We start from the raw sequence: 27958 nt of genomic DNA, 5'->3' as shown, positions 1-27958 counted from the left end.
CAACAAGTGTTTTTGAAATGTAGATTTTATTGTCCACTGAATGTTTTTCTCAGCCCTACTGAAGTAAAAGAAGAACACAAATCTAACAGAAGTCCAGTTGGAGTTGGCTTTGGGATGGAGGTGAGCAATTGTGGCCTCTGGTAAGGGAGAGACTGCTGTGGTTGTGGCTGTTTCCCACAGACCTTCCTCCTTTGTTAATGAATGAAAGAGAATTTAATATATGGTCAAATTTATAGTTCATTTTTATGAATTAAAGGGTACAGTTATTCCTTGGATAATTTTAATTTGAAACTTAAATAGGCACAAATACCCACTCAGAACATAATAATCCAAGGTAATTCACTTTGATGTTAAATATTTAGATATAGGAATGCATATCTTTGAGACAAGTTATGGTGTTAATATACAGTAGGGCAGATGGAGCAAATATAAATTCAGAACTGAACAAATTACAGGAGCTGTGAATACATTTTACAGCATGTCTTCTATTTGTTCATTTTTTATAGCTGTTTCCCTCTTTATTATGCTACTTTAGTTGTCTAGCACCTATAGGAATGTATCTAGAAAATGTGACTTGAGTTTATAAATCCTGTAAGAATTTGCATTTATCTTTGTCAAGAGGGTAACTGAAGGCAGTGAGGTTTCTGTGAAATATTCTAATTAATCCAACTCATCATATTTTTGTATTCTGAAAATCCCATCAACTAAAATTCAGTTCTCGTCTTAAGAAGGAGGAAAAGAGCAGAGGTGTCCCAGAGGAGGAAAAAGGGAGGAATTAAAATTTTTTTAAAAAGTGAATAGAACTAAATGAAGGAACCAAAAAGGAAATTTTTGCATAAACATTATTCATCTCTCTGCTTTTCTTCCAACAACCCTTGACCTCTACCTTCCTGGAGATCCAGTCCCATTGTCGGGGAACACTTTACTCTTCCAGAAAACCTAGAAACTTTTACCAAGTTGTCTTAAACTCAGCCAGCTTGTTAGTCCTTGTCTGCATTCTGACTGCCTCATCTGCCATACATAGAAGCCGTCCCTAATGGCTGGAGAATGTGAGTTTTTCTTCATGCAAAATATGCCTCACAGTACTAAGTAAAGCAAAAGAGGCCTGTTTTCTAAGACTCTGCACTTGAGAATTTGTTCGGACAATCTCTGCCCAGATGCCAGTGTGCAGATGCATATTTCAGACGTTCCTCTTCCTGATTAGCATGCAGCCAGAACACCTGTTTTGCTGCCTGGAGGAATCATATTCGAAATGAAGATACACCTGCACACTCAAATATTTTCATTGCATTTATAAACAGAGCTCTTAGTGTTGGGGTGAATATGTTCCCATCGGTCCGAAGGTGTGGGACCCTACCCTCTGAAATGACCTCAGTCCCATTTTGTTGATTCTCATGGCCATTTTTTAAAAATTGCATTTGCAAGCAGATTTGAAGTGTTATGCTTTCCACAGGGATTACTCAGTGTGTGTGCGTGTGTGTGTGTGTGCGTGTGCGTGAGCGCGCGTGTGCGCATTGGAAGGGTGACTATCCAAATCCAGAAGCAAATACCCTGATTTGGCAATAGGAGGACAGATGATACCATACATGATTTTTTTGAATGCTGGAAAGGACCCACAGGCCATGGTCCAAATGTACAGTTTTCTTTGGCCATTTAAAAATGTTCAAAAGACTTATCTCTGAAAATTAAGCTTAAACTTATAACTATGAATATGAAATAATCATCTCTAAGAGCAAAGTAAAAATAAAAGGGAACTGTTTCAAATTACAACTGACTATTCAAAATACAACAACTATAATTTATTTTTTTAAATTATTATTCACAATGACTTTTTTATAGCATTATGTATACATTTGTAAGTGCACATAGGATGTATTTTATGTACGTGGATTAGGTGGCTGTTTAAGGACAATAGGGCCTACCAGAAAATTATTTTCCACAAGAGTAAAGTGTGGAAGATTTAAGGTCCTATTAAAAAAATCTTTGAGAATGTATCAAACCTATGTAACTATACAGTTAGGGGAAAAAATGAAAACATGGCTATTTTGCAGCTTGATTTAAATGATAGAATTTGGGTAGCATAATTCAGTATCTGTGATTGATATGAACTGAGCTTTTGAACCTTTTCAAGTTCATCAAACACTGCTTTCATAGGAATTGCATGGATAAATTATGTTCTTTTAAATTCCTTAGAATTGAAAACAGTGGAATTAAACTCTATCAGTTTAGTAATAATTCTACATAAGCCAGATCGCCGTCATTCATAACTAAAATAGTGAATGTACCAGCCCAGAATAAGAATGGGAACACTCAAATAAGACATTTGGGCCGCTATGAAGAACAAAAATATAGATTGGCCCTATATTTTTTACTTAATCTGTCTAAATCAATTAGACATTTGAATTGTGGTCTTGTATTTCCAGGAAGCTTCATTGCTTTCTATTATCCTCATGACAAAAATAAACAATTCCTTTTGAAATCGTAGAGAAAAAATGCCTCCCACTGAGTTGATGTTGTGTGCTGTTATATGCAAGAACATATGTGTAATAAAAAATGAGAAATTATGGATCAAATAATGATGTTGGAGCCACTTACATAAACAATAGAGAGCATTTTGGATGAGCTCCAAATATCATCACTATTGTTTAATTTCAGCTCCAGTTATGCATCTGCCTAGGCTAGTGTCAAAGATAATAATCTCACCAGATAGATATAAAATGAACAACTAAAATTACATAGCTCCATTATTCTGTTTACACATAGTACTAAACCACTCTTTTCCAGCTGACTGACCCAATAGAGCATTTTGTCCATTGAGCTCCCTTGCAAATTTGGTGGGCTGGTGCCCATTTCTTTGTATATATTAGGTCATTTTGTACCAATGTAAGAATAAAGTAACCAAGAAGAGGCATGAATATATTTGCTCTTTAATGAATCTGTTCTTTACATCTTGCTCTCTGCCTTTCACACACAATTATGGGCTTTCAAAGCAAGGGAGAGCCTTAGTGGAAGTCACAAAATGCCAATTAAAAGAAATGGACAGAAGCTGAGTTCCAAATCACTCATTCTGGGAAAAAGAGGAAGACAAAGAGAGCTGCACATTTTCGCCTTCCTCACTGAAATGTCTTTTGCCAGTCAACACACGAGAGAATCCTCAACTAGAAGGAGATTTAGAAAGTTACTCAGTCCAGCACTCAGTCTTTAATTCAAAATCACTTATCAGAGTAAGTTTTCATGTACAATACCAGTCCAAAACAAAACAAAACAAAACAAAACAAAATTAGAAAAGAAAATGCTAGCCAGAAATTTTCATTGTCTAATTTATACCTTAAAGTAAAAGTAATTTTGAAAACCATCATTTACTGATGGCAAGAAATACCATATTCTTTCATTAAGTCATGGACTGAAAGACAAAACTTTTGTCATTTATTTTCTTTGAATGCAAAGCATTGCACTCTAAGTAGGGCTGAACAGGATCTGCCTCTCCATCACTGACAGTTAATAATTAAATCAAACATTATATTCAGCAATAGAACATATGCATCAGCTTCTTTCAAATTGCATTTCCTTCCTGTTAGGTCCATTAGTGTAAACCAGACTGCCTTTAGAAACCCCCTTATTGCTGCTGTCTTTCAGCACAGTTCCTGAAATGGATAATGTGGTACATATTATGGGCAATTACACAGAACTCCCCAGCGATAGGGTTTTAGAGTTACAGAATGAAACAGCTGGAACTACAGAGCTATAAGCTAATCATAAAAAAAGGAAATAGTTAAAAAAATAAATAATCTGGACAAAGGAAAAAAATGGAAAGCACGAGAGGTTCTATGAAATCATTGTTCTTAGAGAAGCTCTCCGTACCTAGAAGAATCTCTAGAGTCCACAGTGTAAAACTACCTAAATCTAAACACGTTATTTTTTAAAATATATTTTGCTATGTCTTTTACACTCCTGGTGTAAAAAGCATATAACAAACAGCTAGCAAATATGAGGTATTGGAAACAATGACATTCTTCTCTCCAGCTTTATCAATGCTGTATTTCCATATTAGTAACATTGTGAGAAATCTAGTCTTCTTTTTCAATTTTATTTCCATGAAAACATATATGGTACTAGAAGATGGGTTTTCTATTCACTAAATGAGCCATACAGATAATATTTTCATCTTGTTATTTTATGCTTGGTTTGGGTGTATAGTGCTCATGCCATAGAGATAAGAAATTACATAATCTATCTCTCCACTTGGTTTGGGGACTGCAATTGGAGTGTTCTGCTTGAAAAATCAGACACAAACATTAGATGTATACCTAAGGGAAAAGTTTCCTATTCCAAAAGGGAAATATATATTCTATTCCGATTTCCTTCACAGTTTTAGGAAAGAAAGTAATAATGGGTTTTGATGGCAAAAAAATGTTGCTTCATTTGGTTGTAAGCAAAATGCAGTTTTAGCTTGCGCCAATGAAGTGTTTTTGAAAATTTTCGGTAAAATTACTTTATAACTTGAGAAATAATGGAACAATCTGCACAGTAACTACTGTGAAATGAAACAAAAGTGGATGCAATTTCAAACTTTAAATATAGCCACAAAACTATTTTCAAATTTATTGCTAAAGTATTCTACAAAAATCTGAAGATATTAAAGGCAGAATATTTGTACAACTCTTGGAGAACTATTCTTTTTCTCTATAAGAGATGGATTACATAGTCATAGCCAGATTTATGTGGCTACTTATATACTTTCATAAGGCTTCAGTAGCCAATATTTATTTCAGCAACAATAAAATGCAGCAGGAAGAAGCTGGACATAAAACATGCTATCCAGTTTGATATCCTTAACAGTCATTGTCTCCTATTTCCCTTAAGAGCAGTGATTCTTTGTTGTTGTTAGTTTTTTTTCCCCCCTTTCCAGTAAAAGCTTTATTATGATAGAGTGGAAGGAGGGGAAACAGAGATGTTAACAAGACAAAATGTTAAAGTCAAAGGAAGACTATGTCTCCTCATTATAAAAAGTAATGTTCACTTTGACAGTAAAACCCTCATTTGTTTTTATTATTGAAGCTATATTGGTGACTGTACAATATAATAAGTGAATATGTTCTGAGTACCCAAACCTATTTGTTATGTAACAAACAAAGTTCAGGAGATTTAATTGGAGGTTATGTTTTTGAATGTCCCTGTTTTTCATAAGGAAGAACACTGAACAGAGGAAGAAAAGACCTAACACAAATGGCACGTGTATTGGGGAGAGGGATAAAGAAACCGGCAACTGATACGTCAAGAAATTCCTCGCACCTTCTATTTCTATATGAATTTACCCCAAAAGAAAAAAAAACCCATTACCTACTACTTTCTAATACAGAAAATATCTAGAACGATACCCCTCTTCTTCCTATTAAATAACTATTTTGGTCTCCATATGGTTTGCATTCCTATTTAGACAAAATAATAGCCCTTAGCTATGCCAGTTATTGAACTAAGAACTTTATAAATATTAGCTGATTTTTTTTTTTAGATTTTATTTATTGATTTGACAGAGAGAGACAGTAAGAGAGGGAACACAGCAGGGGGAGTGGGAGAGGGAGAGGCAGGCTTCCCGCGGAGCAGGGAGCCCGATGCGGGGCTCGATCCCAGGACCCTGCGATCATGACCTGAGCCGAAGGCAGACGCTCATCGACTGAGCCACCCAGGCGCCCCTAAATATTAGCTGATTTAATCATCCTAACCACACTGTGGTGTAGGTATTATTATCTTCAATTCTCAGATGAAGAACCAAACCAGAAAACTCACATAACTGGCCAGTCACACAGCTTTATTAAATGAGATTTGAATCCAGGCAGTTGGAGTCCAGAATCTGAGCTCTTCAATATTATAATATACTGCCTTTGAAGATAGACATATTGTACACCTTTATGGTACATTAAGTATCAGGTCTCAGAACACTCTTCTCAATTTGTACAAGGATGACTCAACAGCAGTGAATCACGCAGCCATGTCTGGAACATGCAAATCATGATTCTACAATATTATTTTGGTTACTATTGGAAAAACTATAAAATTCTCACACTTACCTTGGACCTAATTCCAAAAAAAAAAAAAAAAAATGATGGAGCCCATCCTGCTAATATCATGCTACATTTAGCTCATTGATCTGTTAATTTAAAATATTTTGCTTCATTCTCTTATCTTCTCTAGAAGGCTTCAGATTCTTGGCTGGAATGGCCTTGAAAGCATCTGGAAAACTACCCTCCAATAATCCAGTGAACATGAGCTATAAAAAAGTTGCTTCATTATAAAACAGCCTATCATGTATAATAAATTAAATCCACATTCAGATACCTTAAAAGTTCTTACATTTTGCTTCTTATAAAAAAGTTAATCACATGTAGAAGTAGTTTTTTTTTTTAATGAAAACAGCAGAAGAAAATATAGCAAAATATTTTTATGATTTTGAGTTAGGTAAGCTTCTTCTAAGGGAGCCAAGACTCAGAATGTGTAAAGAACAGGATAAGTATTCTTGAATACCTAATCTTTTTAAATGTATGACAAAGATACTATGAACTTTAAAAATATACCCAGATTATAGACTAGGAAAACATTTGCCACCCATATGTCACAAAAAGAGCTAATATATATTAGCAGATATAAGGTACTTACTACATTGAGATTTTATCTTAATGCATTATCTATATTAGTATTTCTCAACTTACATATAAGTCATCTGAGATCTTGTTAAAATGAAGATTGTATTTCAACAGGGACTGGGCCCAAGATTGTGCATTTCCAATAAGCACCATGTGATGCTGATGCTGCTGGTTTACATATCACACTTGGAGTAGCACTGACCTAGACTATTCCAGTTCATGTAACAATATAAATAACCTAACTGACTTCAAACAAAAATTTGAGAACAACTGTCGTATTTTTATTCATGGAAATTGTTTTGGAATGATGGTCATCTAAAAAGAATACATTTATTTAACCTTGGATTAGAGAAAGGATTTCATATCCATATGACCTAAGTGTTTGGTGAGAACTATTTGTTTTCATCATACCTTCTAATGCTAATTTTGAAAGGAGAGAAAAAAAATAGAAGACACAACTCAATAGAAAATTGAGCAAGTGACAGTAAAAGATAATTGACATGAAAGGAAGTCAAAATGACAATAAATTTAAGAAAGCATTCTTCATCTCACTGTTAGTCACAAAATACAAATTACGGGAGCAAGAAAATACTTCTTTTTACTTCCTATTTTGGCAAAAATTTAAACAGTGAAAAAAATGTTTGCTTTTGTGAAAGATGGACTAGATCATGGCAGGTCAATGTTCCTGTGATCAAAAAGAAAAGCCTATACAAATCACATATAACATGAGCAAACAGATGCCCAGAGAAGGTAAGTGAAGCTACCCAACATCAAGTGAGTGAGCTGGACTTTGAACTCAGATATTCCCACACCTAGACCTTAAGATTACTATTGCAGTCTACTAACTCTCAGCAAGGTACTGATTATTTAAGGGATCTAAGTAATTTAATTTATTACTATAGTGAATGCTGCTTTATGCAACGTTTACAATAAGATTTAAGCAGAATGCTTAAGGCCTAGGATTACAATGCAGATACTAAAATAAATTCGAAGAGCACTGACTTTCATATACCTGCTTTAAATTTATATGCTATTTGATAGCAAAGCACACTGATAATATCATTGTAAATAAGAAAAAAAAGAGCTCCACCCATATAATTTATAAAATCCCACACCTTAATTTATATGCTAGAAAAAAATTAATTCCATTCAGATTAAAGGATTAGTAAAAAAATTTAAAGCATAAAATATTAGGATCAAATGTAGATATACTATACAACTTCAGAATGGTGAAGCCTGAAAGTAAAAGAAGAAAACACAAAAAGAATTAAAGATGCATAGATATGTGAGAAAGAATGAAAGAAAAATTTCTGTCTCAATAGTATTTTCCTGTTAAACATTTTATGAATGTTCATTTGCAAATTGTATTTATTCTTCTGAAAATAGACTGTTTATGTCCTTGATGATTTTTCTCCATTAATTTGTGCATCATTTTCTTATTAATTGATAGGAATATTTTATATTAGTGACATTAACCCTTTGCCAAGTATATTGTAAATACGCTTTCTCTGTTCATCCTTGGCCTTTTAATTTTGTTCTTAATATTTTGGCATTATTTTAACAAATATGATAAAAACATATAAATGGGTCCTTTTTCAAAGAAGAAATATAAATATATAAATAACAAGGAAAAGGTTCAACATGATTGCTAAGAAAAGAAGTTTTTAAATGAAATGTTAAGGAGCAGAAATGACTTCCAAATAATAATAATGTCCAGTGCTAAAGCAAATGCAGTTACAGGTTAACTTTTATAGACTTCTAGTTGAAATGTAAATTTCTACAGTATTTATGGAAGACAAATAATTTGTAACAAGAATATTAAAGAATTCAGTCCTGTCAACCTCTTTATTCAATGTGTTCAGGAACTGTGTTAGTTCTAGGGTTTACAATAAACATGACATAGTGTCTGCCTTTCTTGAGTTTAGGATTCCACAACAGAACAGTAAAGAGCTCAAGCAGATGTGGCAGCTAGTAATGGCAGAATTTGAGTAATTCTCCTACAAAGACCCAACTACAAATTCTGGATGGCATATAATTTAAATATATATAATATAATAATATAAATGTAACATATATTATAAATATAATAATATATAATATATAAATAACATAATATAATAATTAAATAACAAATATATACATACAAAGAAGATTTTAAAATTTATTACTATACACGTGCACATAGTACTTTTAATACATATATATTTTGTATATGGTTTTGCAAAACATCTATTTAATATTGAGAAATAATTTCTAAAAATTCTAGATCTAAGAAAAAGTTGAACCTAGATAGATAAACGAGCATTACAAGCCATGCTTTTCCTGAATGTATTTGCCATCTGGACTAAATTTTGTGAAATTGAGCTGGTAGTCTGTGTCTTTCAGTGAATTGGTCCATTTCATCTAAGTTGTTGAATTAATGTGTGCAGAGTTGTTCATTGTACTCCCTGATTATTCTTTTAATATCTGTGGGGTCTATAATGACATGTCCTCTTTCTGATATTGATGATTTGTATCTTCTCTCATTTTTTTGTCAGTCACTCTACCAGTTTATTATTTCACTGATCTTAAAAAAAAAAAAAAGCAAGTGGTTTCATTGATTTTTTTCTATTGTTTTTCTGTTTCCAATTTCATTGATTTCTGGTCTATATTTTAATTTTGTCCTTCTGCTTCCTTTAGGTTTATTTTGTTTATTGAGGTGGAAGCTTAGATGATTGATTTAAACCTTTCTTCTTTAATATAAGCATTTAACACAATAAATTTCATTCTAAGCACTGCTTTAACTACTTCCCACAGATTTTGATATCATGTTTTCATTCTCCTTTACCTCAATCTTTTTGGACTTTTTTTTAAAAGACATGTACCCATCATGATTATGTCATTCAGAATAGTTTACTGCCGTAAAAATCCTCTGTGCTCTACCTACTCATCCTTTCTCCCCTCTAACCTCTGATACCACTGATTTTTTTAAAATCTAATTTTCTTTTTTTAATCAGGTTTTATCAAGTTTTTGGAAGTTTCATAAAATGAAATTAGGAGCTTTCCTTCCTCTGTATAGGTTTTTTGAATAATATTAGAATTCTTTATTCTTTAAAGGTGACGTAGAATTTGGCTGTGAACCTATCCCATCCTACTATCTTATATAATGACTAACTTTTAATTACCTTTCCAATTTCTTCAATAGTAAATAATTGATTCAGGTTTTTAAAAATATTTTTCCTTCATTAAATTTTAGTAATTTACATTTTAGTAAGGGACCATCTATTCCATCCAGATTTTAAAATTTATTACCCTAGAGGCATATACTACTAAGTTTTTTGTAATTCCTTTACTTCTTGTAATCTGTGATTACATTTCCTTTCTCCTTCCTGATTATGCATATTTTTCACTTAAAAAAAATCAAATGCATAAGGAAGTTACTTAAAATTTTTTTAACTAAGGTATAACTGACAAACAATATTATATTAGTTTCAGGTGTACAACGTAATGATTTTATATCCATATATATTGCAAGATGATCACAAAATGAGTTAACATCCACCTTATATAGTAACAGAATTTTTTTCTTTTGATGAGAACTTTTAAGATCTATTCTCTTAGCAACTTTCAAATATGCAATACAGTATTATTAACCATACCATGCTGTACATTATATCTTCATGACTTATTCATTTTATAATTAAGTTTGTACCTTTTGACCCCCTTCACCCAATTTTCCCATCCCCCATCCCCACCTCTGACAACCACCAACCTGTTCTCTGTATCTGTGAAGTTGCTTTCTTTCTTTGCTGTTTTGTTTTGGTTTGGTTTTTTAGATTCCACTTATAATGTAAGTGAAATCATATGGTATTTTTCTTTCTCTGTCTGACATATTTCACTTAGCATAATGCCCTCAAGGTCCATCCATGTTGTTACAAATGGCAAGATGTCAATCTTCTTTTTATTGATAAATAATACTCCTCTGTGTGTGTGTGTGTGCGCGTGCACATGCGTGTACATGCCACATTTTCTTTATCCATTTATGCATTGATGGACACTTAGATTATTTCCATGTCTTGGCTATTGTAAATAGTGCTGCAATGAACATGGGGGTGCATTTATCTTTTCAAGATAAGTGTTTTTGTTTTCTGATAAATATCCAGAAGTGAAATTGCTGGATTATATTATAGTTCTATCTTTAATTTTTTGAGGAAACTTCATTTAAAATCTTATTGCTATTTTTAGGGGACCAGTTAGAGGATTTATTTATTCCAATTATTTTTTCTTTTATTAATTTCAGCTTTTATTTTTATTACTTATTTGTTCCACCTTTGGGTTGATTCTTTTGATTCTTTTTCTTTTTTACAGAGAGAGGTGGGGGGAGGGGGGCAGAGGGAGAGAGAGGATCTTAAGTAGGCTCCACACCCAGTGTGGAGTCCAGCTCGGGGCTCCATCTCAGACCCGGAGATCATGACCCGCTTAACCAACTGAGCCACCCAGGCGCCCCTGATTCTTTTTCAAATTTCTTAGGAAATTACCTTTAAATACCAAGTTGTTTTCTTTCTTTATTTAAAATATATTTTTTAGAGTAGTTTTACGTCCCAGCAAAACTGAGGGGAAGTACAGAGATTTCCCATTCCCCCATGTATGCGCACTTTCCCCCCACTATCAACATTCTGTGTCAGAAGGGTATATTTGTTACAATCAATGAACCTACACTGACAAATCACTATTCCCCAAAGTCTACAGTTTACATTAGGGTTCATTCTATGGGTTTTGAAAAAGGCTTAATGATGTATAATCACTGTTATAGTATCATACATACAGAGTGTTTTTAAAGATCTAAAAATCCTCTATGCTTAGCCTATTCATCCTTCCCCTCCCCCATAGTTTATCCATTCACCTGTTGAAGGACATCTTGGTTACTTCCAAGTTCTGGCAATTATGAATAAAACTGCTATAAACATCTGTGTGTAGGTGTGGACATAAGTTTTCAATTCCTTTGGGTAAATATCAAGGAGTGTGATTGCTGGATTGTATGGTAGGAATATGTTTAGTTTTATAAGAAACTGCCAAACCTACTTTCAAAGTGGAAACTGTATTTGTATTCATTTGTATTCCCACAAACAAAGAATTAGTGTTCTCTGTATTCTACATCCTCACAAGCATTTAGTTTCCTGTTTCGGATTTTTGCCATTCTAATAGGTGTGTAGTGGTATTTCATTATTGTTTTAATTTATAATTCCCTAATGACATACGAAGTTGAGCATCTTTTTTCATATGCTTATTTCAACATAATTTAAAATTTCACTTGAAACTTGCTTTTTGACTCATGGATTATTTTTGTGTGTGCTGTCTAGTTTCCAAATATACAGAAATGGCCCTCGTATTTTTGTTTTGTTTTGTTTTTGATATCTAGTTTAATTCCATTGTGGTTAGAGATCATATTTTATATGATCTTAATTTTATAAAATTATCATTGGTTATACTTTTATACCTTATTCAGATTCTAGTGTTTAATCCTCAATAAAATTAAGACATGTATTAAATGTCTTATAGAGACTTGACAAAGTGCTCTGTGGTAGGTATAAAGAAAAGAATAAACTATAACCGCTTTACTCAAGAAGATGATAATCTAAAAATAAGGAAACAGATATGTAAGCAAGAGCTACAAACATTGGAGTTTGTAAAAAGTTTGAGGAAACAAGAAACAGAAAACAGAAAATCAGTTGTACCACAGGAACTGTAGGGAGCTGGGAATCTGAGAAGATTTCATGGTGAAGAGAATAGGATTGCAGAGTGCTGACAGTAACAGAGGAAGGAAAGGCATGTCGCTACTTGACTTCAAATTCTCATTATTTTTTTTTTACCTCCTGGAAGTGTTAGGGGAGATAGAGAACAGGGTTTTGGTATGGGATATGTCAAGGATACAAAGGCAAGACAAGTTCAGATTAATGTATGATTATATTCCACACATTAATATATGCTTACATACAAGTTCCCATCAATATATGAGCAAGAAAGTACCAAAGAGTTTTCTTAGGTATGCATTATCTATCCTTCCCTGGTAATACTGTTCCCCAAGATAAAAAATTATGTAAACCAGAGCAAATTGTTAAGGGAAAGAAGACAGAGTCCATTTCGAATAAGCTGTTCTGAGATGCCCATTGTGCATCCTTGTGGATATATCCAGTGTCCAGAGCTCAAGGGAGGAGTCCAGTCTTAAGATATAAATTTGGGACTCACTGGGATGAAGTAACCCAGGGGAAGTGTGTAGAGTGAAAAGAGAAAAAGTTAAGGACATCATCTTGGGAAATACCATGGTTTAGGGGAGATAAGAGTAAAGGAACGAGAAGGAAACCAAAAAGAGGGATCAAAGAGGTGGGAGGAGAGCCATTTCTAAGCGGTGTCACTGAAACCAAGGGATTGAAATGTTAAAGAAAAACAGGAACTGTCAGAAAGTTCAAAGGCAATAGGGCAATCAAGTAGGATAAGGATTGCCAAAGTCCATTGGCTTTATCAACAGACTGTGTAAATAAACTCAGACTGAAGCTGCATTAGTTTGCAGGGGAGGTGAGAGGTGGGCACAGTGTCTATAGACACTTTTATCAAGAATCTTGGCTAAGATTAAAAAAAGGGGGAGATAAAGAGAGAGTCCATGGGTATGGAGCCAGCTAAAAACTCAAGAGAAAGAACTGTTGAGGAAGCAACATCCTAGCAGAGATAAAAACACATAAAGAGTGACTAGCTTTGAATAGGATCACATGAGCCTCTGAAACCAGAAAAAAGAAAAAAAATCAGAAGTTGTACATAAAATTAAGTATTGTCTTTTTCAACACTGTCTCTTCAAATTGTTATAAAATTATTACGATTTTGGCTTAGTTGCTTAAAATGTTTTATGAATGTCCCTCTCTTAAGTTTATCCTCAGAGACAGGTGGATTTACCACACACACACACACACACACACACATATAAGTTTTCTTGTTTAAATGTAGGTATGACGTTCAGAAATTGAGAAAAGTTATTCTGAATTGTATGATGAAAAAGGCAAGCTGGTAGATATCCTTTGGTATAAACCAATGTTTTCTAGAGTAGACTTATTAACTGGAATGAAAATAAATTCCAAATGTTTCTTGATTAAAAAATATTGGAATAAGTGCATGACCTTTTTGATTCAATACTTGTATGTATTCATTTGACAAAAGTGTACAGAAATTCCACTGTATGTCAGGCATTAATCTAGAGAGTAATTTGATGAATAGGACTCAAGTGGACATGTTATGGTAAATTTATAATAAACTTGGTTTTATAACAATATATACTAACTTGATATGACCACATATACTCTCACTAAAATCAGTTAAAGGCAATAATAGCTCAAATATTTAATTCTTCCAACAACTGTATTTATTTCAATTCTGAAGCATTTGGGCATGACTCTCACTGACTTAATTTGCAATTATATATACTAACAAAAGACCAACTGAATAGAGGAAGTTCTAAAATCTGATAATGTACTGCTAAAGAAAGAATTCTAGGTTCACTGAACTCAACACAGCTTGTATATCTCACTAGATGTTTGGAAACATTAACTACCCACATAGAAAAGGGGCTGCCATTAATATTCACAGAAGACTTTCTCATTGCTTCATTATGTCTATGAGGATGCTTCACTCTACTATATCTTCAACTTCTATATTGCAGTTTCTCCAAGTGTGGTCAGGTGATTGAATCTGCATTTTTCATGAATTTCCCAGGTGATATTTATGCAGCATATAATTTGAGAACGACTGCTAATGTTTGAAATTGCTAAGCTAGTGTTATAAAAGAAAAAAATAAAAGCCCAACTACTGTATCCGCCAGAGACCATATGCTTTGATTTTGAAGTGTTATGCCCAAGAGGTCAGGTATGATAGGGAGGCAGGCAGCACAGTATTTCATCAAGAATATGGATTTTAGATGAAGTAGACTTGTGTTGAACTTCTGTCCACTTCTTTCTAGCCTGTGTGCTCAAAAACAATTTTATTTCTTATTTATTTGTTTGTTTATGAGAGAGACAGCACACACATGTGTGCAGAGGGAGACGGGGTAGGGGGTGGAGGGGCAGAGGGAGAGAGACAATCTTAAGCAGGCTCCAAGCCCTACACAGAGCCTGACTCAGGGCTTGATCTGAAGACCCTGAGATCAGGACCTGAGTAGAAATCAAGAGTCTGATGTTTAACTGACTGAGCCACTCAGGCACCCCCTTTTTAAAATTTTTTTTTAACTTTTATATACATTTTAAATTTTTTTTCTCTTTTTAACAATTTTATTTCTTTGATCTTCAGTTTTCTTCTATGTAAAATAGTGGTAGTCACACCCTTATAAATTTACTTGAAGGGATTAAATGGCCCTAGAAGTACAAGTGAGTGTCCTTCTTCTCTCCATCTCTTTATTGATCCTATAATCATTTTCCTACTGAGTCTCCATTCCAGAAGTACAATCTCAAATGCCTTTAAGATCAGGCCCGTGGGTAATATAAATGAACTAAACAGTCAGGGCAAGGCAACAGAAAATTACAGAAATTGTGGTGAGCTGGAGAATGTATAACTTACCTAAAGACATTTTAATAAAAAATAAAATAAGTCACTGTGGGCCAAACAAAACCATCTTCTGGTCAAATCAGACATAGACAATTTGTATCCCCTACCTTAAACTAATAAATTCAGATTCCTTTTTATAAACCAATGACTTTGATGGTAATGACTGTTCTCAGTCATTTTGATACACATCCTCAACTCCCTGAACTAAGTGACTAAACTTTATTCAATAACCATAGATTTTATTCCCCTTCTCCTTGTATCCTATTTAAGTATACTATAGAATAGGGCTCAGTTAGCATGAGAACACTACTTCCTTTCTATACAGTTCTTTCCCCAGGCTTTATTGAAGTATAATTGACAAAACAAAATGTGTATATCTTTCAGATTTACAATGTAATGACCTATGTATACACTGTTAAATGATGACCATAATCAAGCTAATTAACAAATCCATCACCTTATATGGTAACCTTTTGCGTGTGTGTGTTGAGAACACTTAAGATCTATACTTTTAGCTACCTTCTTGTTTACAATTATTAACCACAGCCACCATGCTTTACATCAGATCTCCAGAACTTAGTCATCTTACAATTGAAACTCTGAACTCTCTGACTAACATCTCACTATTTTCCCCACCCCCCAGCCCCTAGTAATCATCATTCTACTCTCTGCTTCTATAGTTTGACTTTTTTAGATTCCACATGTAAGTGACATCATGCAGTATTTGCTTTCTGTGTCTCGCTTATTTCTTTAGCATAATGTCCTCCAGTTTCATCCATGTTGTTACAAAAGACAGGAATTCCTTCTTTTTAATGACTGAATACTATTCCATTGTGTGTATATGTATGTATATATAGAATAAAGAAGATAGGAACTATACATATATATATGTATTATGTATGTATGTATGTATGTATATCTTTATTCATTCATCCACTGAAGGACACTTAGGTTGTTTCCATGTCTTGGCTATTGTGAGAAATGCTGCAGTGAACATGGGGTATAGTTATTATTTTCGAGATACTGATTTTATTTCCTTTAGATATATATCCAAAGTGGGAGTGCTGGTTTTAAGACCTCTTAGTTCTGCTTAAACTTCCCACTTGCCTGGGGTCAGAGAACAGAGAATAGAGGAGACATGATAAAGGATTAGGGCATCTCAGATCATCCCTCTGTCCTAGTCTAGGGAAATATATTTAATTGTTTACCAGATCCAAAGGCCTAATGGGAGAAATCTCTTCTCCACAGTGAAGTAGAAAGAAAATGATTGTTGATTATATCAAATAACCCTGGATTTTATACCCAGCTTCACAACCTACATTCAACTACTTACTTTCTCTGAGCTTAAATTTTCACACTTGCAAAACAGACAAAATAAGTCTCATGGTACTGTTTTAAGGATTAACTTAAATAATGTGTATAAAGCTCTTTGTACCATAAAAATTCTCATCCTTTCCTTTTGAAGTTTTTCTTGGTATTTTAGCTAATGTATTTACACTTTTGGTTCAATCTTAACTAGGCCAGTTCTAACCAAGTTAGCAAATCCATCATCAATTTCTTTTCTTAAATAAAAAGCTAGGCTGATTATTTACAATAGCCAAGATGTGGAAGCAACCTAAGTGTCCATCGAGAGAAGAATGGATAAGGAAGATGTGGTATGTATATACAATTTAATACTACTCTGCCATAAAAAAGAATGAGATTTTGCCATTTGTGGCAACATGGATGGACTTAGAGGGTATTATGCTAAATGAAGTAAGTCAGACAAAGAAAGACAAACACCATATGATTTCACTTATATGTGGAATCTAAAAAATGAAATAAATAAACACATTTTTTAAAAAAAGCAGAAACAGACCCATAAATACAAAAAGCAAAATGATGGTTGCCAGAGGGAAGGGAGATGAGGGTATGGGCAAAATGGGTGAAAGACAGTGGGAGGTACAGGATTCCAGTTATGGAATGTATGAGTTACAGGGATAAAAGGCACAGCACGGGAAATATAGTCAATGGTATTATAATAGCGTTGTGTGGTGACAGATGGGAGCTGCACTTGGGTGAGCAGAGCATAACATATAGAGTTGTCAAATCACAATGTTGTACACCTGAAACTAATATAACATTGTGTGTCAGCTATAGTTCAACAACAACAAAAAATCCTGCGTGGACTGGTGGTATTCAGTACTAGATCTGAGCATCGATGTGTAATACTTTAATTGCAGTTTCTTGGCATAGAGTTAGGGACAAGAGAAAGCACCCTCTAGGAATTCTGAGTCAGTCATGAAATAGACAGGCTGGAGCTGAGTAACTAAATCTAAATTAAAGCACAGCAAAGGAGCAAAATCAAAGGACAAAGCCAAGTTCTGATAGCACAGAGTGGTTGTATGGAAAGTTAAGGCAGAGATAAATGCCAAAGCTAGAGAAATACTCTTGGATAAACAAGGGCAACTTTTTACAGGAATCTTGAGGTGAAGGAAACTAGCCTGGAAGTAGGGTCAAAGACAGCTGACTTGTAGCCTGATTGGTACATAATTCAGGCCCAGTATCCTTCATGGCTTTACCCCAGAGACTGGCCAGCCAGCCTACTTGGAAATCCACCTGTTGTCTCAGGCTCCACTCATGGGAAGATAAGTACTAGTTGGAATAGCTCAAACTTCCGGATAATCCATTGTGTTTTTATCTGTATTTGCTTCTGTTAGTTCCTGTTGACAACCGTGGTGAGTATCTGCCCCAGTGGATCTGTCTTTTAAGAAACCTTGACTTGATTCTCTTTCTTCTAACCACGGGCTACTGTCCCAGGCCCTTTGCATTGCTTCCAGCCTTATCGCCTTCAGTCTATATACACATCTGTTAATTAAGATGCAAGTGTTAATTACTCCTTTTATATATTTCTGTTCCTTACTTGGGTCAGCAAACACCTCCAAGAGGATAGACTGACCTAGCCTAAGCCATCTCCAGGATATTTGTATTTCTTAATAGTAATATCTTTCCCATCTCCCCAGCCTATCCCATAAATTACCTCCTTCTCCTCTCCCTTGAGTTCCTGAGAATACTCCTATTAAAGGGGATTCAGTGAAAATCATGGAGGCTTCCTTTTGCTTCTTACTCTTAATTTTCTAATTCTGGCCTACATTTGGAAGTTGAGGATCCAATCTGACTAAATTTTCAAATTGTATTTCCTGTATATTATGAAACATATCAATAAGATGAAGCATGGCTTAGACAAATATAATTTTCCTCCAAACCTATGCTGATTATACTACTCTGGCCCTTCCTCTCTGCATACAACAAACAAATCCAATTTTTGAGGAACAGGAATGAATATATACAGTAGCTAATGAATATTACTTATTATTGGGGTAATATAGAAAACTACACAGTGTTGCATACTACAATAATACATACAAATCATAGCTCATTGGGCACCATGGAGGAAGGAAGATCTAGAGTTAGCATTTAATTTATAAGAATTTTGTAAGAACTCAAGTTTCTAAACTTGGTAATTTAGGGAGGAATAATTTGGATGATAAAAGATTGACAAGATTTATGACAGAGTTCACTAGAGTACTTAAAAACAGTAAACCATCAAATGAATGTAAAATATGGATTTGATTTCCAAATGTCAGTATGTATCTTTTTCAGCAATACAACAACTGCATGAAGAACACCTAAAACATTATATAAACCATGAACAGATCTCCTTGAATATCAGATACACAATGAAAATTCAAACTTATCATTAAATGACATCAATTTCTTAGTCATAATGCATTTACTTTCAGAACAGAGAAAATTACTTGATTTTTTTTCTTTCCACTTTTCTTTTAGTTCTTTATAATAGGTGAAAACACACACACACATAATTTTGTTTTATTTGCAGACTTATAGCTAAGTTTTTGCTAGAAGATGATTTCTTAGAGTAGAAAAAATGAAAGCAGAAACATCTAGAGACATATCTTAAAGAAACAGAACTTATGCACCTGGGTGGTGCAGTTAGTTAAGCATCCAACTCTTGGTTTCAGCTCAGGTGCTGATCTCAGGGTCCTGAGATAGAGCCCCACATAGAGCCCCATGCTCAGCATGGAGTCTGTATGAGATTCTCTCTCTCTCTCTCTGCCCCTCCCGCTGGTATTCTCTCTCTCTCTCTAATAAATAAATAAATCTTAAAAAAAAAGAAATAGAAATTATGACAGAGTAAATTTTAACTTTTTACATAGATGTGTGTATGTAATGTAAATATTTAAATTCTGATTATAATATAATTAAATCACTTTGCTATGCTTTTTGTTATTTATAGAAACAAAAAATCTGAAAAAACAAATTTTACCCTCTCCCACCCACACAAAAACAATATATAGTTCAGAACTGCATCCTAATACATTTATTCAAAGGAGAAATTTTCATAATTTAAAGGTGAACACTGGTGGTAATTTTAAAATGATCAAAATGTTAAATCAAGGTTGTGATTGATATATATCTGCCTTCAGTAAATAAATCATAAACATTTTGTCTTCTCATTGTTGTATTCTTAGTTTGCTATATAAGTATAGGAGAAGTCTTTAGACAAGAATTATAAGAGGCTTTATTTTAAGATTGATGCTGAAATGTGCATTTATGCTTTGCAACAATATGCTTTGTGGAAATTAATTAGAATCAACACATTTTTCCAACCTGTGATGCAAGTTTGTGTCACTTTCATGAAAAGCTTTTTTTTTTTTTGCTTTTAAATGTTGATTCAAGACGGTGTTACTATTCATATAAAAACAAAACCTAAATCAGTGACTACAATTATAGTAGGTGTATTTTTGTATTACTTATGTTTGTTTGAAGGGGCTTTGTTATATATAAGGTTTGTGTACTAATTACTACATGTTTTCTATAGGCTTCGTTAGTTTTAGAAATGTTTGCTTTAATTAAATAGCCCTGTTTCACTCACCCTGTTTCAAAACCCTGTACCTGAAGACCTAAAGTAATCTTATTATCGGTAGTAAATAATCTTCACAGTCTGTTTTTAAAAAAGATGACACCGAATGAGACATGTTAGGTAATTTTGGAGTCCCTCAGTCTTTTAGCTGTTCAAGGACCTGCAGTCAGTTGAACATGGGCATTCTTTATATATTTTGTGTCTCAGGACAACACCTTTCTCCTAAGCAAGCAGAGCTCCTAGCAAATTGCAGAGCTTGGGCTTGGATTTAGATCTTTCACAGTGAAGTTCATTCTCTTTCTCTTCTACTCTGTGTTGAATATCTAGCATTGACTTCTCCATTGCCCCACTCAGGGGTTTTACCATGAGTCATAAATATGGACTTCTTTGTGCCATATATTACTTGTACCAATCAAGATACTGAGTAAACCCATTTTGACAGGGCAAGAATGGCAGAGAGCATACCTAATGCTAAACTCACTCATAAATATGTCTCAGTTTCTATATTGATAAATATTGAACCAAATAAATTTCGAAACCATATTGTTCTGAAAATACTAGAAGAATTTTCTATTTAATTCAATGAACATTTATTGAGTACCTCCTGTGTGCTAGAGATACTAAAATGATTTCTTACAGAAGTCTTTTTAAAAAATCACTCTACAGGGGCACCTCGGTGGCTCAGTCCTTAAGCGTCTGCCTTCGGCTCAGGTCATGATCCCAGGGTCCTGGGATCGATCCCCGTGTGGGGATCCCTGCTCTGCGGGAAGCCTGCTTCTCCCTCTCCTACTCCTTCTGCTTGTGTTCCCTCTCTCGCTGTGTCTCCCTCTCTGTCAAATAAATAAATAAAATCTTTAAAAAAAATAACTCTACAGTAGAAGGAATATATATGAATGGCCAATAAAAACATAAAAACATATTCAACATCATTACTTGTCAGAAAAATGTATTTTAAAACCATAATGAGATACATTTCACACTTGCTGGAATTGCTAGAACTGACACTGGAAATATTGGTGAGATTATGGATGAACATGAACTCTGATACATCCAACTACTATGGAAAACTATTTGGCAGTTTCTTTGAAAGTTAAACACACAACTACACTCTAAGGCAGAAATTCCACTTCTTGGTTTTTATCTGAGAGAAATAAAAACCTATGTTCACAAGAAGATTTGTACAATGTTTTAAAAAGTTCTCATCGCAAGAAAAAAATTGTGTGGTGATGGATGTTAACGAAACTTATGTGGTGGGGCTCCTGGGTGGCTCAGTCATTAGGCATCTGCCTTCCCCTCGGGTCGTGATCCCGGAGTCCTGGGATCGAGTCCCGTATCGGACTCCCTGCTCGGGAGCCTTCTTCTCCCTCTCCTACTCCCCCTGCTTGTGTTCCCTCTCTCACTGTCCCTCTCTGTCAAATAAATAAATAAAATCTTAAAAAAAAATAAACTTATGTGGTGATCATTTCACAATAGAGACACGTATCAAATTATGTTGTACACCTGAAACTAATACAATATTATATGCCAATTATGTCTTAACAAAAAATAAATAATGTTTTAACAAATTTATTTATAATAAACCAAACGAGGAAAGAAGTCGAGTGTCCATCAATGGAAGCTATGTTTATACAATGGAATTCTACACAATAAGAAAGAATGAAATACTGGTAACACTCCATGACATGAATGAATATCACAAAATTGAAGAACTAAAGAAGCTAGACATGAAAGAGTACATGCTGTATGATTCTAATACATGAAGCTCAGAACAGACAAAACTAATATACAAGGATAGAAAACAGAATGGCGACTGCCTGTGGTAGGTGGGGGTGAAGCGACTGTTAAAGCGGCATGAGGAAACTTTCTGGGATGATGGAAATGGCTATACAATAATTCCCCCTTTATCTGTGGCTTCGCTTTGTGCAGTTTCAGTTACCCATGGTCTGGAAACAGATGATCCCTTCTGATGAATCATCAGAAGGTCAATAGTAGCCCTAATGGTATATCAACAGTACCTACATCAGTCACCTCACCTCATCTCATCATTTAGGCATTTTATCATGTCACACCATTACAATAAGAAGAGCACAATAAGATATTTTGAGAAGAGAGAGAGACCACATTCACGTAACTTTTATTACAGTATAATGTTCTATTTTATTATTAGTTACTATTGCTAATCTCTTACAGTGCCTAATTTATAAATTAAACTTTATCAGAAGTATATATGCATAGAAAAAAAACAGTATGTATAGGGTTTGGTGCTATCTGGGGTTTCAGGCATCCACTTGGGGTCTTGGAACATATCCCCTAGGGATAAGGGGTAATTACTGTATCTTGGTTTGTGCATTGACTACATACATATATATACTTGTCAAAACTCATCAAACTGGTCACTTAAGATCTGTATGTTTGCTCTACATAAATTGTACCTCAATTTTTACAAGGTAATTTTGTAGTAAATCCTTTGTAAAGAAAACAATCTATAAGCAACTTCCTTTTCTTGGTATGTTAATAATTAATTTTAAAGATTTATTTACTCATTTGACATTTTAAATGTGGGGGAAGGGGCAGAGGGAGTGAATCCTCAAACAGACTCCCTGCTGACAGGAAGCCTGCCACAGGGCTTGATCTCAGGACGCTGAGATCGTGATCTGAGCCAAAATCAAGAGTCAGACGCTTAACCAACTGAGACACTCAGAAGGCCCAATAATTAATTTTAAAATTTAATGTTTGCTTAAAGAAAGGGGTACCAACCAGACAAGTCTAATGGACACAGATTTGCAGTCTATCTCTATATCTAAAGTTCAGGTTCACAATAGATTTTAATCATTCATTTACATATGCATTCATACATTTATTCTGACAAATGAGAAATAACCTGTGTGCGAGTGGAGACTGCCATTTTCCAGCAAATTGAAAATAACATGTGTTAAAGACTAGCACTGGCTATAAGCTATGATTTCTAACTACTGCTTCAAGATATTAAACAGCTATTTGCCAACTCTTTCCAGGCATAAGTTTGAAAAGAACCCTAGGCCTTTGTGTTTATGTAAGTGCTGGACTGGGACAAATACATAGCTCCCAAACACTACGCAACATACACCTCAATCATCCAGAGGGGCAGAGCAAGCTTCCCTGTGTGGACCCCCAGCATAGCCCTGCAGGTGACTTAAGAGAGCCTCACCCACACTGTGGAGAGTGCTGTGCTAGTTTCCAGGAATATTCAATCTGTGGCCTCTGTGCGGAGCCTGCCAAAAGACTGCAATTGGTTGTGCCAATTGTGTTGGTGTTTTATGGCTCTGTTCATCTTTAATGATCTGTAGCTTCTCTCACCATGAAAGCTTCTGAATCTTGGCTCCTTCCCAACTGCTCTATTGATCTGAAATTTGGCCAGCAAGCAAAATCTTTTGTTTGTTTTTGGGATTATTTTTATTATCTGGCTCCAGACAGGGAGCACAGAATGGGGTGGAGACTTCACAGAAATGAGGACATCTACTCCTTTGGTAGCGCTCCTGAGGGCCTAAGACCAGTCCTCTGGTGCTATAAAAGTACACTGTTCAAAGCTGTAAAGAGAATTCACATTTGCATTGTACTGATGGCAACAACAGCTTGTTAGGCCCCCATCTGTCAGAGCAGAAGGTATTCTGCAGTTCAGAGAGTCAGGGCTCTGGGGCACTTCTTTCCAGAGTGATCTAGTGGAAAACAACAGACACAAGTTTAGAGAGGACTAGTTTACACATAGGTGGAGAAATAACTCCCTCTATGTTATGATTTTAGGGCTGGGAACCAACCCAGATCCTGATTTATTCAAACTCACTAGAGTTTTAAATTCTGCTACACCTGTGCTTCCCAAACGGGGTGATCCTAGGTACCCCTAGTAACTCTAAATGACAAAAGCAAGTCTTCAAAAAGTTTTGTGGTCAATTATTTTGGGGAAAATCTACATATAATATTCATTTCTTAAAGATTTGTAATTCATATTAACACATTTAAAAGCTGTGAAAAAATCCTCTGAGGGGGGAAAAAAAACCTTTCCAACTCTCTTGACCATGGGACCCCACTTAAAAGAGGTTTTACAAAATATAGCTAAGATGGAAATATAAGAATTTTCCATGGAAAACCTTTCAGAAGAAGTATTGAATGAAATGTACATTAAGGTATAAATGATTACTCTCAGGCCTTCCCTGGAGGTAGATTTTGAGGGGACAGAATGTCTGGGTATATATGTGTGTATTTATATGTGTGTGTATTTCTGTGTGTGCATTAGTGTTAGAGTTAGCGGTCTAAAAAATCCATTATCCTCTTCTATAGTTACAGAGTTATAGTTAGGAAGTAGCTGCACAGCTAAGGACTACATTTGCTAGCTTCTCCTACAGCTGGATATGGCCATATGATTAATATTTGCAACCGAATATGAGCAGAATTGAGGTATATAACTGCTGGCTGAGGCTTCTACCACAGAATACAGATGACACCAAGTCCTCCAGGGCCACAATATATTAGTTTGACTCCTAAATCAAACCTAGAGGACAGCCATTTTGATACACAGGAACAAAGACCCTGCACTATTACATGAATGAGAAATGAACTATTAGATTGAGAAATATTTTAGGATCCATTTGTTTCAGTACTTTAACCTCATTAATATTGTATTGGGAGAGGAGATGGTGAGCAATAACATTTGGGAAGATATTTGGAAAAGACTGCAATCATTTAAGAGCATCAAACACCTGAGGGAGTTAAGCAGTACATATCTCCAGAGAAGAGAGCCAGGGTCTGATGGTTTTACATTTAATTTTGCCTTTCTCACTCTATATAAGTGACTTAGAGCACCTGCATGGGAAATAAACCAACCCAGTTTCACTGTTTGGCTCAGCCACTTACTAATATGTCTTTCTCCTTTGCCAAGTCTCAGTTTCCACATGGTAAAAAAAAATGGAAAATGATTTTCAACTTGCACAATTATTTTAAGAACTAAACCAGAAGATATATGCAGTGTTTAGCACACATATACACATGTGTATTTAGAAACATGCAAACAGAGTGGTAGTAGTCATTAATGCTAGTCACAAATATTTGAGTGTCCTCCTTCTGGGTACATATTATGATTTCATTTCTCCTTTGAAATTAAGAGCTGTCATGTGACCTTCTAGGCCAAAGTTTTAAGAGCCAGTACACAATTTTCATGTTCCCCTTTTCCTACCTCAGCAATTATGAAATGCAGGGATGGACTGATCCCCTTTTGCCTGATATTTGAAAGACGACAACTGGAGCAGAGTCCCCAGCTGACCTGCATGAACATGTAGCATGAGTAAAATATAAACCATTGTGGCTTAAGCCCCTGTAGCCTAATGTGGCCTTCACTGAATGACTCTGAAATTGGTTACCAGCATTAGAGTTGTGTCGTAACATGACTCAAATACAAAGCATTTACTTACTGTTCAGATGACAGTCAGTAAAGAAATTATTACTGCAGACTGGAAAGCTGGTGACCTTTGTTATGAAGTCACAATTTATTAAACCTGTTGTTGCAATGGTTTAAAAGGCAAACAAGTATGTAATGAACTTGGGAGTTCTAGGAGAAGAAATTAGAAAAGAGTGTCAGCATGTTGTTAGAGTTAATCGTGGTTGCATTTGACAAGGCATTACAAAAATGAGATAAGCACAACAAAGCATTGGCTGACTTGCGAGCAGGAATCAAAAGGGTTAGACAGAGCCCAAACTTGAGCATTTTCGTAAGGTTAGAAAGATAAGTGCATCTCAACCCCCATGGTAACAGATAAAACTGAGGAAGCTTTTGGGTAACAAAGGCCTGTTAAAATTAAGCCTTGTGAGGAGGATCAAATCAAGGATACGGTTCTCACACCCATGAATTAAGTTAATCTCAAAGCAAAGACCCAATTACAATACTGGCAACTGGTAAATCCTTTTAATTGGAGGGAAAAAAAAACATTGATTAGAGAAAAGAGATTAAAAATCACTGTGTGTTTAAACAGAGTGAGACATATGGTGTGGGGACAGGGAGAAAGTAAAAAAAAATACATAGAAATAATGATAATTATGTTAAAAAAACAAAATGATGGACGTGATGATTTGCACATACATCTAGTATAATAAATAAGGTGTGGTTTTTTGAGGAATTCATACTATCAAAAAGATTATCAGCCTATACTAATAGAGAATTTGACATATAATGGCCACTGACTTTCCAACCTCCATGCTATCATCTTCAACACTTATTTCAGAGGTGACCAAGAGGGTTAACAGAAGAGACAAAGCATCGAAGGCAGGGTCAGAGGCCACTGAGAACACTCAGCATCGCCTGGATAGCCTGGTCTTTAAGCTTGATGTCTTGATTGGATGGAAGAGATACATTGAACTGAGTATCTGGGCTCAGTAGTTACCACAAGGCTTGCAATAGTCATCAGTACTGTTCATGATTATTCTATTTCCCTTCCATTTGGACATATGGTAAGTTAAACTATTTCTGACCTCTTCAATCTGAGGGTGTCCACATGATTTGCTTTGGCAAATAAAATGGGAGTGGACATGACTGCAGTGCCAGCTCCCAATGGAAACGTAGAGAACTGGCTGATGATTTGCCATATTTCTTTTTCCTACTTGGCAATAGTGATAACACAGAGATACAACCTCCCTCCATTTGGGTCCTCACCAGAGGATGATTTAGAAGCCTGCCATACACATGAAAATTGTTAAATAAGCCATTGTAGTTCTGAGCCAGTGAGACTTTGGAGTTGTTTGTTCCTGCAGCATAGTATATCCAACTTTGATGGAGAGAAATTGAAGCCAGTTTTACAGGGATAGTTAATGTTATATTAGGTTCAGTCAGAAAAAGATGCAAAAATGATGTTTAGGAACAGTGTTTTTCTAACCATGGATTGTGGTTTAGGGTATAGCTTTTTCTAGAACAAAATAGAAAAGATCATATAGTAAGATTAAAGGATGTTCTCTGTGTGTGTGTGTGTGTGTGTGTGTACAAAAGAGAATATGAGGTCGATAGAAAGTGTATTTCTTAGTGTGACTCACCATCAGAAAGTTTGAAAGTTACTGATCTAAAACCTAATTAATTGGAACACTTGAGTGATTGAATTTAGATATGAAAAGCCATCTCCAAAGGGTTTGTGGTCAGTTGATGTCAAAGGGTTCTGTTCTCAACTTTTTCCTGTTCAAACATTTGTTCATAGAAGTCAATGAAGAGCTTATCAATTTTTTTATTGAGTTCAGATGAAATTGATAAGCCAATATTGATGATGTACAAAAAGCTATATCAAATAGCAGCTATAAAAAAAAAACCCAAATAGCAGCTGTAAGGAATAATAAAGATTAGCATATATTGTCCTGATTAAAAAAAAAATAAGGATAAAGTCAGTGACACTTGTGAGCCAGTGAGCTTGATGTTGTGACAGAGAATATTATAAAATGATAAAATGGTATATCTATGAAGATTTAAAGAAGTGACAGCATAAATTTTTTTGATTAACTGATGCCAGATGAATACATTATTTTTAATAGTATTCCTAGATATTGGTTCAGAGTTATGTTAAAGACTATGTCAGGATTTCAGAAACTCATTTGACAGAATTTCTTATAATATACTTGAATAAAATGAAGAAATCTGGGCTGGGTAATTATACTATTGGGTAGATTCATCATTTCTATAATGACCGTTTACAAAGGGTATTGCTAATAAATCTGTTAATCTGGAGGTTGATGCCTAAGGACATGTTAAAGGCCTTTGTCCTCATCTCTTTCCTACTCAAATATATGTTCGCTGTCTTCTCTCATTTCTGGGTGACATAAAAGCGAG

The sequence above is a fragment of the Neomonachus schauinslandi genome, chromosome 4 (genome assembly GCF_002201575.2).
Source record: "Neomonachus schauinslandi chromosome 4, ASM220157v2, whole genome shotgun sequence".
NCBI lineage: Eukaryota > Metazoa > Chordata > Mammalia > Carnivora > Phocidae > Neomonachus > Neomonachus schauinslandi.
Note: the sequence above shows the minus strand (reverse complement) of the source record.